General features: G+C 44.7%; 1 protein-coding gene across 4 annotated transcripts in view; it reads left to right on the forward strand.

Moving 5' to 3' along the window:
* Positions 1–15,555, forward strand: part of SORCS3 (sortilin related VPS10 domain containing receptor 3) — a 281,108-nt gene that overhangs the window by 13,813 nt on the left and 251,740 nt on the right. The window contains exon 1 of one of the 4 annotated variants that reach the window (XM_038181612.2): positions 6,976–7,113. The exons of 2 other annotated variants lie outside the window; for them this stretch is intronic. The gene's annotated coding sequence lies outside the window, so the exon portion shown is untranslated. Of the gene's footprint in view, positions 1–6,975; positions 7,114–15,555 lie in introns of those variants that run through there. One more of the 4 variants, XM_038181613.2, reaches the window with a different exon arrangement.

The following is a 15,555-nucleotide window of genomic DNA, read 5'->3' on the forward strand; positions in this document are numbered from 1 at the left end:
TTCCTGCATATGATGGTCCCCTGTGGTGAATTTGTGCTGACAGATAGTTCTGGCTACAGGGAAGCTGGTAGCTATTTCAGGTTCATTCTTTATTTAAATGCTCTCCCTCCAGAGGCAGGCTTGTGCTTGACTTATACTGATGAATTTTCCTGGTGCATCCTTCTGCTATGGCAGCCGCTGCCTAGGGCAGGGTTGGAGAACAAAGCAAACAGAAGGAATTAGCACCAAAAGAGGGGAGAAAAATGACCCCTGAGCAAGGCAGGCACAGCTACTGGCAGCCTAGTCAGTATTTTGATGCTGTGCTGCTTTGTGGCCAGGCGTAAACCCCACGGGGAGAGAAGGGAGGAAAGAGATTAGGTGGAGACAGTGTGTTAGAGGCTGGGATGTGGTCAATTCAGGTTAGACGTGCCATGGCTGAGCAATGCTTGGAGGTGTCTCAGACGAGCTGGGCAGAGCAATGCTGTCAGGAGGCTTTTCCCCTACTTATTTAGGTCAAAGGAGTTGAATGGTTCATTCTCACCTGCCAGGGTGTATAAATTGCTGTCATGCAAGCTGAAGCTTTAGACCACTGGTTAAATGGTCTGTCCTGCCATTAGCTGAAGGGAGGGGAAGGATGTCAGTAAATGTGTTACCCTTTCAAGGGATGCTGTTCAGCTCATGGTGATTTTATGCTGATGTTGCACAGACAGCTTGGTTTACACTAGTGCCAACAGGATCCTAATGGAGCATTTCAGTGTGTAGCCTTAGTTTTGCCGGCGTGGCTCTCTGTGTATCTCTCTTTGCTTCATGCCGTTAATTTTTCATTCTTTCTGAGTTTTGTTTTCTATTCTCCTGAGCTTGGGACAGAAGAAATGTTTTTATTTTCTTTTTGATTGTGGGGACCATTACTCAGTCTGCAGCTTGAGGGAGGAAGACTGAGATATTGCCACAGTGTGGACAAGTATCACTCTGTCTTGCATCGGTGGGAGGCCTGGATGGATGTTCAAGTGCAAGTCAGCCAGAATGCCTTGGCTTTTGTCTGTGTCACAGGGACATCGATGTTTCCTGGCCACCAATCATTTGGGTGTTGCAGGGTGAGAACTGCTGAGCTGCTCTTGCCAAGACTCTGTATTTCGGGGCTATTTCTAATGAAAACTTTTTTTTTGAATGTGAAAATAGATTCAAAATGTTGTTGTGCTCATCCTGGTCCTGTGCAGGGACGGGTGCCGATTCCTACTGTGTGTGGTATTTCTCAGTGCCTTTCAGGCAACTGTGTGCTCTCAGCTCACTGCTGTGCTAAACGCCGTTGCTGCTCACGAGGGGCTGTTTTGAGAGGTCCCCACCACCTTCCTGGATGGAGGATGAAGGAGAGGAGAAGTAATAAGCTAGCAAGACAAACTTTTAAGAATTGCTCTGTGCTATAGCCTGGAGCTGGGACTGCAGGCTCCTGTGTACTTGCTGGACAAATTGCTGCTATGGGAAATTTTATTTCTGGCTGGCTGGAGTAGTGCACCGACTTGGCCAGACAGCCCAAGTGCTGTGAGTGATCCCTTTGCCAGGCTGGAAATGCTGTTCTGGCTCCTGGCACGTCAGATCAGAACTGCAACCCTTTTGGGCTCCATTTGACGCTCTCTTGAATGAAACTTTTGAGCTTGGTTTAAATCCTTGGTATCATCAAAAACACCTGCCTTGATAAGGATCCGGGTTTGATGAAGCCATGGTTTCTGCCAAAGCAGCATGTTTTATTTCAAGGGCTTCTCTTTCATCACCTTGATGCTGGAGTACAGCAACAATAATATCTTCAAAGTCAGTGGTGATACACTGGTGGACTGTCAGTAAGAGCAGAATTAGTCCTGTGTGCTTCCCCCTTCTATGCTGCTGGCAGGCTTAGACAGGATGGAAATTGGAAGCCTCTTCTGTCTGCATGGCTGTCCTTCAGCCTGTGCTTCATCACAGGGAGCAACCAGAAAAGCATTAGTGCTCTGATGAATTACCAAGTGTTACAAGCCATTGACCTGCACGGTGGAGCTGCCTCTTGAAAGGGTCGAGTGGTCCAGGAAAGCAGCCATTTGGAAGTGGATCCAGTGTGCAGCTGATTAGGGCTTCAACTGTGAAGTCCCACCAAGCAATATTCGCACGGCACACCAATGGCCGTGGCCAGATTGAGCTGTGCTGTGCTGGTCCTTCACTGCGGCTGGGTTTGGGCTTCCCACAAGCTCGAGTCCCCCTGGCTGGCTTTCCCAGAGGTCATCTGAGCTTTGGCTCTGGAGTTGAGGCTCCTTAGCTCTGAGGCTGAATGGCTTGAAGCACAAGCAGGCGGTGCAGCGAAGGTGGTGCGTTTATTAGCCACTTCCCATTAACGCTTCTCCTTGACGGGTTAAATACCTTCAGCCATTCCTGCTGCTTGTCATACAAGAACAGATTCAAAGCCAGCGAATCCTTTGCATTTCTGTTGAGTTTAATGGGCTTTGGCCTTGTGCCCAGGAACATAAGATCGGATGTGCTGGACAGGACCAAAAGTCCGTCTATTCCCAGTGTCACGTATCTGACATGGCTCAGTGGCACAGCTGTGCCTGGTGCTATCCAGCTTACATAGTGCACAGTTTTGCAAATAGCTTGCTGCCCAGCTTGGTGCTTTTGAATGTGTATGGGGTGGCTGATGAGACAAATAACGTGGGCTTAGTCCCCAGCTCCCATCACCACCCTGACAGCCCTCCCCAGGTCCTGACTCAGACCAGGCTGGCGTCCTGATTAAAAAAAACTAATTTTTAAAGAATGTTTGTGTAGAAAAGCATTATTATTTTTTTAAATTTTAAAAGGTTAAAATGAAACATTTATAGTCATATACTTACAAAAATAAATTCAGCATAATTTAGAGGAGCTGTAAGATATGCAAGCCTTTTTATTTACTGCCATTTTACTGTAAAAAGTTGTGCTTGAAAATACTTCTCACTCTGGTTTTCTGCATTACGCTGTGTCTTGGTATGGCATTGGTGAAACAAAGGTGTGGTGTTTCCATCCTCGTGTTGGGGGTGGGAGCAGTGGGCTCGGTGGATGACACACAGGCCCCGCAGGTAAGGTGGCGTTGCTTTACCTTAGTCCCAGGGATGGCCCCGCTGACAGCAGCCTGCCAGTCAGCAGCACAGTGCTTGCTGTTCTGGAGGTGGCCAGGAGGTAACAGTTACACCACAACCTGCCAGAAGTGTGTTTTTTTGTTATTGTCTTAGTAAAAGTTTGGTGATATTTTTCCCCTTTATGGCTGGGAGGCTGTTTGGGTTCAAGAACGGAGGGGGGCATCACTGCAGATCTAGATCACTTGTTCCCATTTTTTCGATCCAAGAAAGTATTTGGCAAATGCTTTTATTTTGGTCATCGTCTTCCTAGTCTAAGGTGCAACTGAAATGGACACTTGTGTGCCTTTGGAGGCAGGGGGGTAGAGCTCACGTGCATGCTTGTACATGGCAGAGAAACATCAGCTGCTCCTTTAGCCTGTACATTAACAGCTGGCGGGCTGTTCCCTGTGTTCCTAGAGAGGCACCTGTCCTTCTTTACAAAGCCCTCTGAGACTGCTGAAAAGATCCTGGTTGGGCACTGCTGTTTGCAGGATTGGCAGCTGAGGTTTGGATGAAGATGCTGTTTTCCTACCTGCTGAGAATCAGGTGTGGGCTAGTGTTTAAGGCAGGCAATAAATGTAATCCATTCTACTGTAATTTTTCCCCAATTTTTATCTTCCCAGGTCACATAAACAGCGTAGGAAAGCTGTGAGACTTTGTAGCTGTGATCCCATCAGTCTGCAGGGGGTTGTAATCTAAAATATTCCGGCTGAATTAAATTTCTGACTTCCTTTTTGAAGCGTAATTTCATTTCTAAATGTGGAGAGTGTGTGGAGCTGGAGATCTCTCCTGGTGCTGCAAGGAGAGTCCTAGTCTGATTATTTAAAATGAATTAGTTCTGATGAAATATTTAGCCTTTAAACAACACATTTAAAACAGTGAATTGCATTTTATTTATTAATGGCAGTTGCAATGAGATTTGGAGAGGAATTCTGCTAAAGCGTGCTGTTGTGATATTGCAAAATATAGTAATGACTATAATATTCTGTTGAATTATTAATAGCCACTGTGCCTGCAGAACTACATGTGTCAGACTTCAAAATTGTTTTTATCTGAAGAGTTACATGTGGGCTTTCTTTTCCTTTTTTTGACAGTTTTTCAAAAGTAATTTTTGTTAATTTGAGGGGCAGAATGAAAGCGGGAAGGATGATCAGGTCTTGCCACTGCTTAGCTCAACTCTCTTCTCTTTATCAAAGCACAACCAGGAAACAGAACAGAGGTTATTTCTCTTTGTCAGAGGCAGATTCCCTGTAGTGGGAGGACTGCATTTAAAGGGAAAGGTTTCTGGGAAAGCCAGCCACAGGGCTGACTGCAGTTGCTGCTGCTTGAGCAGAACAACCTTGTCGTGCTGCTGCCTTCTTTCCTGTGACTGGCTTATTTGTCCTCTTCAGGCATCACCTGGTGGTTCTTGCCAAAGAAATCTGGGCAGGGCACTTCACTCTCTGTGGACCAGATTTTTTGCTAGGACAGATGCAAACCTGTCAAAGGTTTGGCTTGAATCTGGTGACTGTGCTCAGGTTGCTTTGTGGCTGTGGGCTCATGAATGATGGCAAATTCTGCCTGTGGGACCCCAGCTCTCACCCTTATCTTTTTGCTTTCCAAGCAGTGCCGAGGTTGCCCTGGCTGTCGGCTTTGTGTGCTGGTTTTGCTGTTGGTGTCCCCACAGCATGGCTCTGTCCCCTGCTATTGAACATCCTTCCAGACAAAGTCAGGCCTGGTTTAGGGGACAGGATGGCCCAAAGATGGTTCTCTTTGGCAGCATGGGTGAGATCACTTTGTCTTGGGGAGGAGGAAAGTTTAGCCAGGTGGAGGCAAACCTTGATGTGCCAGCAAATAGACCCTGACCTGTTTTATTTATGGACGTAGCAAATAAAAGTGTCATGAAGGTAAAGGTCTCTCTTCGTTTCAGCAATTGTTTTTTCTGCTAATCCCTTTAGATGGAGTAGAAGTTGTCTGAAGTATCCCTGGATTTTATTCAGGGCATGTAATACTGGCACAGGATAGTGAAGATGTGGGAGTATACCGGAGGTTCCCCTTATCAACCTAAAAATACCATTCTGGAAGCATCCCATCAAGCGACTTGCCCAACTACCCCATCCCTCGCTCTCTGGTGCGCCAAGCAACTGGGAAAAGATTGTAAGGTGTGCTTGTTTGTTACTGCCAGCCAGCATGTTTTCTTCCTCCTCCCAGTGTTTTTCCTATTTTATTTAATTTTCCTGCTGAAACTCTCTATCCGAAGTCCAAAGCAAGTATTTTCATATTTGCATGTCTCCTGAGGTATTATGAAAGATTTAATTCATGAATCCGCACCTGGAGATGTACGTAATACGCATATAAATGCTGTTTGATTATAAGTTAGAAACTCTTTGAGAAGGAGATTGAAGTAGGAAGCAGAAGTGCTATTATTGTTCTGGTTTACGGGGTATGGAGCTAGAGGAGGAACTCCTAGCTGCAAATCTTAGACTGGAAAAGCTTAAGGTGACCTGGCAAATTGCAAAAAACCACGTTAGTCATGTCCAAAATCACCTGGATTAGGATGACTAGCTTTCTAACTGCAGGAGCCAAACATCTGAATCTTTGTTCAGGAGCCAAAGAGTGTGGGCTGCAGAAAGTTGGTGGGAGGGGAAACCCTCAACTTCACCTGGAAATGAGAGGTTTTATTGCACCTTGCAGACCCTGCCGTGGGATGAAGTCGGACTGCATGCAGCTCTCAGATCTAGCAAAGTCGAGAGTGATTCTGAGGAGGATCAGGCAAAACCAATATGAGCAAGGGCAGAACAAGCCCAGGGCTACATATGAATCCTAGATTCCCGGAAAAATGTTTAAACTTCATTAAATAAGAATGGAAAGAAAATTGCTAATAATGCCTCTCCTATATATGCTAACTGAAGAACGGTCTTAAAATAGCATCTAGCATTAAACTGTCATAAAAGTGGATTAAGTGGTAGTAATATTCAAGCGAATAGATACACCACCTTAACCTTGTTGAGAGGGCATTAGTCTACATGTTATTTATTTGTAGATAATCTACTGGAGAAGGAAGTATTAGTCCAGTCTTGTTTTTAAAATCCCGCTGATGAGTTACCCCTGCCCATCCAGAGAGGAAGAAGCAGCAGTAATGTAATGGAAAAGGAGAGATGCAGCTGCCCAGCCTTTCTCCATCCTTCAGACACAAAATATGGACAGTTCACCCTTGGACCATTTAACTGTCTCTTACCTTTTGTACCAGAGAGGTTTGTTCTGTGCTTGCTGTGATCCATGAGACTGCAGCTTGTCTTTAAAGAACTTTTGGAAGGCATCAGTAAAAGGCACAGTCAGGCAGAAATCTGAATGGCTCCAATCTGAGCTCACTTTGTTTGTGAGCTGATCAGGAACGTGGTGCCACATACCGGGGCTGCTGGTTGTTGCCTCACATAATGCAGGTAGCACATGACAGGAGGGCGAACAATGTTTTCAACCTGTGATACCTAAGAACATCTATAACCCGCGTTGCTTTCTAGGGGGATTTTTCTAATTCAGGGACACCAGCTCTAGGCAAGGTTTGTGAATTCAACAGTGCCTCTCCTAGGCAAGAATGTGTACGAGCTTGTTTGTGGAACAAGAGCTACAGATACAGAGAATACATCAGACGGAGTAAAATGTGGCTCTTGTGAGAAAGTTGTGTAAGAGAAGGAAGTATTGTGGAAGATTTTTCTCCATGTATCCTCATGGCTGGCATACATCCTCAGGGATGACTCTAAGCTTCCCCAGGGCTTTGCACAGCTTGATTAGCTGATCAGCCTCACAGCAGTGTCTGGGGAGGAATCAGTGGTCTCAGCTGGGCTCCCTGGCTGCTGGTGGGATGGGGCCCCAGGGCACCAGGGGGTAGGAGGGAAATTGGTAGAGTGCTGCGGGGGGTAAGAGGAGGCAGGTGCTTCCCAGGGCGAGCTGTTGTTTCAGCTGGCTTTGAGCAGCCAACCTCAGAACCAGGCAGAGGTGAGGAGAGCACCAGGGGGCCAGAGCTGACTTCAATCTCCCTCAGGTATTTCACCCATAAAGAAAATACAACAGGAAGAGAAAATGCCAATAATTCTTCTGCTTGTGACTAACAGTTCTGAGCAGAAGGTGGCTGATGGTCCCCAGACAAGGGGAGATGTACTGAGGAAAGGGCAGGGAGAGGGAACTGCTGGGGTCTGAATAATGGTGGTTAAGGGAGGAGAGCCACTTGGGAGCCAAGCAGGAAAGTGGGGAAAGGTGGGAGTAGGGATGGCAGGTGATGTCCAAGTCTAGGAGGGCTACGGAAATTGGCACCCAAATCGGGACTTGCTGATAGGCAGTGTCAAAACTGCTTGGTCAGCCTGCACTTGGCCACTGTTGGCCAGGCTCCCATTGATTATACGGACAGTGAGGCATTGACATCCATGGAGGAGCTTGAAGAGAGATCTGCTTTCACAACATGGGAAAAATCTTGAACCTCACAGCCCTGTTTAACTTCAGAGGTGTTTTTCTGGTGGTAATAAACATATGCCACAGTGACTGCATAGAGGGGATATTTGGATTTGTCATTGGTTTTGGATAGTGTAAGAACCTACTGTGAGAAATAAACCCCCTTCAGCTCAGAGGCAAGGCTTTGTAGTAAAACAGCTTGCACTGCAATATAAAGGTTTGTTGGAGAGAACTGGTGGTAGTAAATAGATTAATTGGATTTCAAGGATAGAAGCTATATGTAAACTTTCTGGACTAAAAATAGAGGGATCCAAGCAGATTATGTGTTGAGTGAACATGCCAACCTGACCCCTCTATCTGCTGGTAGCAGATCCATCCTGGTAGAAACACCTCCTTCTTGTTTATCTGCAACACTTGCTTCTGGTGCTTACTACTTATGTTTTGCCATCAGACATTATCAGCCTGTTTCCACTTGCTACAAAACAGATTTTGCTCATCACAGTAAGAGGGTATGATGTAATTGCAGCCACCCAAGGCTTGGTCTGAAGCCTTGCTTACTGAAAAAATAAACAGGAGTTGACTCATCTTTCTTTAGCTTTCACTTTCAGTATAGTCTTAGGCTGTGAAATGCACTTACGGGGGGATTGTCTCAGCAAAGATATTGCCCAGCTCTTCTGAATTTCCAGATGACGTCTAGTTTGTTTTACATATTTATGTGCATGTTTCTGGGAATGTGACAGAATAAAGTGTTTCTTGCTTGTTTTCCCTACTCCAAACTGCAAAGATAAGGACACAGAGGGGAAAATGATCTGCTCCCAGGCATGGATTGCTGGTTGCTCCTAACTTAGGTGTAGCCAGCTGGGTCTGATTTGGGTCAGGTGCCTGGGGGAGGGCTCTGTCCCCATGCAGTTCCTTGCATCCATGTTACAGCTGCAGGAAGCCCTGAATACAAAGAGAAAGTATAAAAAGATGCCTAGAGATTGTAATGTTACCCGTGTGACTTCTGATCTCTTGAGATACTGTCCTGCAAGTTAAGTGTAGTCTTTCAGTGGTGTTATCCTGCCATCACTTACGTAAATTCTCATTTAATGCAATGGTAAAGAGTTTGAAGCATGCAGACTGCTGCCTCTTTGTTTTGGTTTGGGCAAGAGAGCACTGGGAGAGCCTCCTTGGAGGAAGTCAGGGGTTGATCTCTGAGCTGACTGAGAAATGACCAAGAGCTGGAGCAAAGGAGAACCCAAGTGAAGCAGAGTGAATTCATCTGGGCTGATCTTGGACATGTTCCCTTGCTGGTGTTGGTGTTCATAGGAAGGTAAATTGCAGTAAGAAGTGTTAATATTTTGTTAGGAAACTATATATTAAAAATTGATGTCGAAGTGTCTTCCCCAAAATTGCTTTGTTCTTTTTGCAGCTAGACGGAGGAAGAAAAAAGGAAGGCACAATGAAAAGCTATTAAAATGCTTTATTAATATGTAATCTAAAGTGACAGTAGCTTTGATTTTTTTTTTTTATTTTTAGGTGGCATCATTGAAAAATATTAAAAATAACCTTTTAGTAGGACTAATATTTTAGTAGGACTGTTTACTGGTTTTATGAAAAATATTAAATTGAATCTTTATTTAAGCCATACCTATTCCCACTTCAAAACTAGAACTAAAACCAATACCAGAAGTCTTATGGAGATGAGAATGAAAAATACATCAATAGTAATTTTGTGATCAGTGTAATCGATTTTTCTAAGAAAAATAGAAAATTTCTTGGGAAGCTTCAATTTTAGTCAAAGGACTTTATAACAGAGTGTGTTATGGCTTTTTCTTAGGAAATTGCTTTGGGTTTTGATTGCGCAGTGTTGGAAAAAGTTTTAAATATTTTGAGCAATTTTAAAAAAGTGTATGACAAATGTGTACAAAAATAGGGGAAACGTTGAAACTTGAATTGGAAGCACAAAATACTTTCCAATCAGTTGCAGTCATAAATAAATCTGTCAACTCTTATAATCTAAGCTAGGAAGTTTAAGTATCAAGTATCATGTGCTGAATGTTTATATTGAACTGCTTGCAATCAATCCATAGGGTCAACTTTTAAAATGTCAGAGGTTTAAATAGTGTGTGTTGACAGGAGGCTGAGATTTGCTCAGAGCATTTGTGTGCAGACAAAGATGCCACCTTTCTCAAATGTGGTACTTGTGGCTGATCTAACGTGGCCAGCAAGGACCAGGTCACATCTCTTACCAGGGCTGTCTTCAAAGACTTTGTGGTTGGGTTTTGGGCACTGGAGCCAGTTCTCTGTTACAGATGTGTCATCTAGGAGCTTTGGATCTTGGTTCCTTTGCAATTATTTCTTTATGCTGATGAAAGAGAAGAAAGGCTTTGCAAAATCAGATGAATTAAGGTCTATTTCAAGGGAAGTTCTGTCTATTCTTGAAAACCGGGGAAGGAATTTAATGTGTTTTCAGAGCAAGAGTGCAGGATGGTGAAACCCTGGGAATGGTAAGCTTTGCAGTATCTTGCCAGCCTCTAAACAGGAGTTTAAAAGCAGGCTGTTTGCCATGCTGATTTCTCAGCATCCGTGACCTAACATGGCCAGACTGCAATGGGAATTTTTCTCAAGGCCTGTGGTAAAGCATCTGGGCTCAGACTGATACAGCTGGCAACGAGTAGAGAAAGCAGGGCAACACCTGGCTCAGACTGCCACAAATCTGTTTGCAGTGCTAGCCAGGACTCTGGCTGAGATTGGGAGGGATAACACCCCTCTCAGCTTGTGCTTTCTTGTTCTGCTCTCTTGGAGGCAGAGATCAGAAATCAGATCCTTTTTCAAATGTATTCTCAAAAATTGAATATTTTATTTTATTTTATTTTTCCTACAGGCTGTGCAGTATTGCTCCTTGCAGTAGCCAAGAGTCCACGCTTCCTTGACTTTTGATACAAATCTTCTGTATTGTGTGAGCAAAACTCACTTCTAGCCTGTTGTCCCTTGTTGAGTTGGGTTTGGCATTTGGTTCTCTGTCCTAGCCCCCCATCCTGCTTTTCTTCTTCTAAGGATATTTGTTAGCCAGTGGCCTTTCTTAGCCTTTCTTAGCTCAGGCTGGAAGATGATACATGTAGAAGGTCTCCACTGCAGCAGCTGGGCTTCCCCACTGTATGGGAGCACTCTGAGGCTTGAGGACAGTTCTCTCTGTCCTGCAAAACATTATTAGGGAAAAGTTTTATGGTGGGAGAAGAGGAAAAAAGACAGGAGAAAACAATACAGTGAAAAAGCTAACCCAGCTTTTTTCTTTTGTGTGTCCATATCCTCTTCCCAGTGCTGTACAAGGCACGATGCCCTGGGTGTTGGGAGAAGGGCTGCCGTGCAGGTATTACTCAGTGTCGTGGGCTGTGCTCTGAAGGAGTTGAACTGCTCTTCTTTGAGCCTCGATGTTTGAGAACACACTGATTAGGAGCAGGTAAAAATAGCAGTGTAGGAGGATGCACGCTGAAAGACTGTCTTAAGTAGGCAGGAGAAAATAGAAACTTTGATTATCTACACACACACGCACACACACACACACACACACACACACAATGCTGGGAAACTCTGCAGGGAGTTGGAAAAGCAGCTGCCTCTTGTAATCTCTTGGAAGCGCTGGTGGGATGGTCCATGAAATGTGCTTTATGACTTCAGTCATCAGCTCAAATGTGTCTGGCACTGTTTTTTTTCCCTCTCTTTTTTTTTTTTTTCACCATCTATCTGGTACACCAGAGTCTTCTTTCCACCCCTAAATTCTTTGCTTCTCTTTTGAGAAGTTCCTCCTTGTTTAGTCTTGGAAGCAAAGTGTGTGAGTAGCATGTCCTTTGCAAGCTTCATCCCTGTTGTTGCCCATATAAGTTTTGTGCACTCACATTGAGTGTGATGACTATTTTATAGTGTTGAATGATGCTGTTGGGTAGGAGAAGTCCAAAAATGTCAAGGTGTGTGGCATTGAGGAAGGCTTTTGCTCAGGGTTCCTAGGACTTCAGTGCTCTTTGAACATTTCAAATTCACACATGGATCTACATGTGGATGTTTGGAATTCATTGGTGATTGATGGCCCATGTTTATCATCTTAGGATAAATAAACCTCTTCATGGATCTCTGGTAATTGCTTTTTCCTCCCCTGGACCTGGCAGAGTATTGACCTATAAGGACAGTTTGCAGAGATGAAATGCTGCAAAGCATGGTCCTCTACCCTTGTCCACCTCCATCCTCTAATCCCTCCAATCCTTGCTTATTTTCCTTAGCAGATGGCTGTTTTGTGTCAGTCTCAGCTCTTTCCCTTACAAGGCAAGGCATGTCTCCACTCCCTTCTTCTGTATGTTGTTCATCGCTTGACAAACTGATAAACCTCATCCCAAGCAGATACTGCCAACTCCTACCTGCCAATCTGAACTTTTTACACATGGAATCTGGAGGGGGAGGAGGAGGAAAAGTGGGATGATTTAAAACAAAACCGACCAACCCAAACTTGATTGTATTCATATAGTGTTATCTGTGGGGGACTGACAGAAACCAGCAAGGTTGCCAGCATCAGCCTCTGCTCAGGATTTCAAGGTAACTTGTGCCACAGGATGCCCAGTCTTGTCACTGTGGTCAGGACGATCCAGCTATCAGGAAGTGTCTGCTATAGGGTAGGAGGGCATTCAGTGGATCTGGGTTTTGATGAAGGACTCTGAAGTGCTGAGAGCCTTGCAGCCCTCAGTGAATGAGGAAGGTGCTCAGAGCTGCAGGAAATAGCTGGTGCCTGGGAGAGGAGTGAGCACAGAGCTGACAGGCAGCAGCCTAGTTGAGGTACTTATCTAGGAATTGGGAGAGCTGCATATGTGCCATGACTGTACTTTTCTGGGCCTTTCAAAAATCGTGGTTACTTAGCCTTTATGTCTTTTTTTTTTTTTTTTCCCCTCCCATGGAACTGAAATACAGGCGTCATTTTTTTGAAATGGTGACAAAATCAGAGTTTAGCAAGCCTTTGTCACTGTTAAAATTAAAAATTGAACATGTTCTTAGCCCTTTTCCCCCATGCTCACAGACCCCTGAGCCAGCTGTGGGTCAGCAAAGTGTCTCAGAGACCCTTGGCGTCCCAGAAGATTTGGGTCCTCTGCCTCCATCCCTTGATGGGAATTCTTGGGTAATTAAAGGAACTCTCTTAACGTGCTTAAAACATGAATTTAGCTGGCCAGGGAGGTTTTGAGAGAGGCACTTTGTGGGTTAATCGTATCCCTCCATTGAGGCATTGTGCGGTGCTCTGCATCCCCTCCAAGCCCTGGCTCCATAGCAACCACATGTGCATCTGCCTCGGCCTGCTCTCCCCTCACAGCCTGAGGGAAGCGTGCTGAGGGCTGGATGTTACCCAGCCCTGAATTTCACTTCTCATGCACTGCTCTGATCCCTTTACCCTCTTGGGATTAAAGCTGACCCCAAAATAATGCAAATCCAGTATTGCTAGGGATGTTTTCTCCTGCTCCCATCCAGTCATTCTCCTCTTGTAGCCAAGTAGTGCGCTGTTGTTTTATGGTCATTTTCCTCAGCAACAGGATTTTTTTTTTTCCTCCAGTAATTTACTGGCAGCAAGAGAGGCTGTAAGCCTCAACATAAAACTAAGGGCATTCATATGCTCAATCTCTGTGTCTTTGAAAAAAAAAATGCAAACTTGCAAATATGTGCCTGGGTTAATTATCTGGAAAAGGAATAATTAGCAAGTGCTTTTGTGCTTTTGTTTTTTCTTGCTGCATTTCTTCGGGCTCTAAATAAATAGCAAAATGTTTGCTTGTATTAAGGGGGTGAAAGTGGTTTTTGTTTCTGAATTGAGTTTTTGCTGAGGCAACACAAACATAAAAGGCTCCACTGTGGGGGCGGGCAGATCACCGGCTGTTCTCTGAAGGTACCGGTGAGCTCCTTGAGCTGTGGTAACTGACTGTTGGTAAACTGGTAGCAAAATGTTACCACAAAATACGAGTTAACCCCATTTGCTTGGCTGTGGCACATTATTTTTGCTCAGCTGAGAGGAAGGAATTTGTGTGATAACTGACTTGCTTGTGACGGGCTTGTCTGTGACCTGTGACTTCATGGGGCAGGTGGACAGGTTCATATGGGATTGGGGGATGATAAATATCTGTGATCCAGACATTAATTGCAAATAACAGATAATGTGGAGAGTATTGGGGCTGATGGTATTGTATACTTAGCCTGACCTCTTTTTTCCTTAGGTGTCTGTGGCCACTGCTGGAAAGCAAGATAGTGGTTAAATGGACCCATGGTCTGGCTTTGTTTATGTTTCTGTGGGACTAGTTACATATTTTTTAAAACACTGGGTGATCCACTGAACATCAAATTATCTTTAAACAAGTAGTCTTGTCAGGGTGGAGAGATCTCATACTTTGTAGCTGTCCTTTTCCAGGATCTTGGGGCAGTGTCAAAGTCTGGCTGCTGGGGCAAAAGTTTTTGTCAGTGAACTTTTGGTGCAAACATAACTTCCAGCTGGGACTGGTTGTTGTAAGGAACAGTGCAGATCCCCATATTTAGTAAACTGGCATTACTGTTCTTGCCTGTGTTATAATTCTGCTTTAGTGTTTACTCTCTGCCTAGGAGATTTTCTAGAGATCCGGTGTTGAAGATGCATCTTACACTGCTGCTTTTGGAAGGAGGTCCCAAGAGCTTCAATATCCTCGAGTTTATTGCGTGAACTTTGCTCACTTTTCCCCAGCTGAGTTGTAAAGTGTTGTGTACCTCAACCTGGGCTGTTTCTGAAAAGTCCTATGACAAAGGACTTGACAGTTGCAAACCACAGAAAAGGGCTAACCAAAGGACCTGAGGGAATTCTATCCTGGTCACCAGCAGCTTAGTCCTCTGTGTAGGCAAAGGCATATAAAAGGAAAGGGGGGGCCTTGTTTGCGCAAAGGAACAGACTGGGAGGGGAGAGGGAAAAGAAGCTTGGTGAAATCGCCTAGGATCAGTCCTCAGGAGAAAAGGGTTTGGGAGCAGAATGGAGGTGTGTGGGGGTATTGTGAAGAACTCGATGGGACCTTGCACTAGGAATGCTTTTGGTGAATTCTGGCTAGCTCTCCAAAAGTTTGTGCTTGTTGAAGTGCAAATTACTGTTTGCCTTTTGTGCGTGGATTCTGGTTTTGGCAGAACTCTTGCTGCTTGGGCTGCTTTCACAGCATGCTGGCACAGAAGGGGATTCTTCACACACAGTGAGTATCACCTGCTGTGGAGGTGTGGGAGTGGAATAAGGGTTTTTGTGGGATTGAAATGTCAGAACCATACCTGGGGGAGGGCTATCTCCTGTTGGAAGGCTGCTAGGATGCTATAAAACTGACTCTGTCTCTTATACAAGAGCCCGCTGTTTGCTCTGAAGAGCTAAGGAGAGAAGTGTTTTTATTATTATTATTATTATTATTATTATTATTTTAACTTAGGAGATTCTGAGACAGTGAGCAGCAGTGTCACTCCTGAGGATAAAAATCTGTGTTCTGAGCAGCAGAACTGTATGCTTTAAGCATCTGTAGGCTAAAAGACGTTATAGAGCCTCTCTTTTCTCCCAAATCTCCATGGTCTGCATCTTCATATTGACTGAGATCAATGATGATGCTCATCCAGATACATCTGATGTGTTGGGACCCGTTCCAGAAAGCAAGTCAGAGGAACCTCTCTCGCCTTCATCCAGACCAGCCCTTTGCTGTAGGGCCTGACCTGTTGTCTCTGATTACTTGTTCCTTCTCCTGCACTGCTCACCTACAAGTCCCTAGGCTCTGGCCAGCTGCCTTTATACATGGGGATATCTAAGGCCTGTCTGAATATGTGAAGTTCTTGGTGTCAAGATGACTTTGATATACAGGGCTGTGATGTCGGTTCATTATTCTGACATATCTGTCTTGCTGCAGTTTGAAGATTGATTTCTAGAGGCACTAATTTTATTTATTTTTTCCAAGATGTTCCTTAATTGCTCTGTTTTAGGAGTTTCTGCCCATCGAAGTACCATTACTCTCCTAAACACTGGTGGCTGTAGCAACATATAATACTCTGG

This window comes from Anas platyrhynchos, chromosome 6 (genome assembly GCF_047663525.1).
Source record: "Anas platyrhynchos isolate ZD024472 breed Pekin duck chromosome 6, IASCAAS_PekinDuck_T2T, whole genome shotgun sequence".
Classification (NCBI taxonomy): Eukaryota; Metazoa; Chordata; class Aves; order Anseriformes; family Anatidae; genus Anas; species Anas platyrhynchos.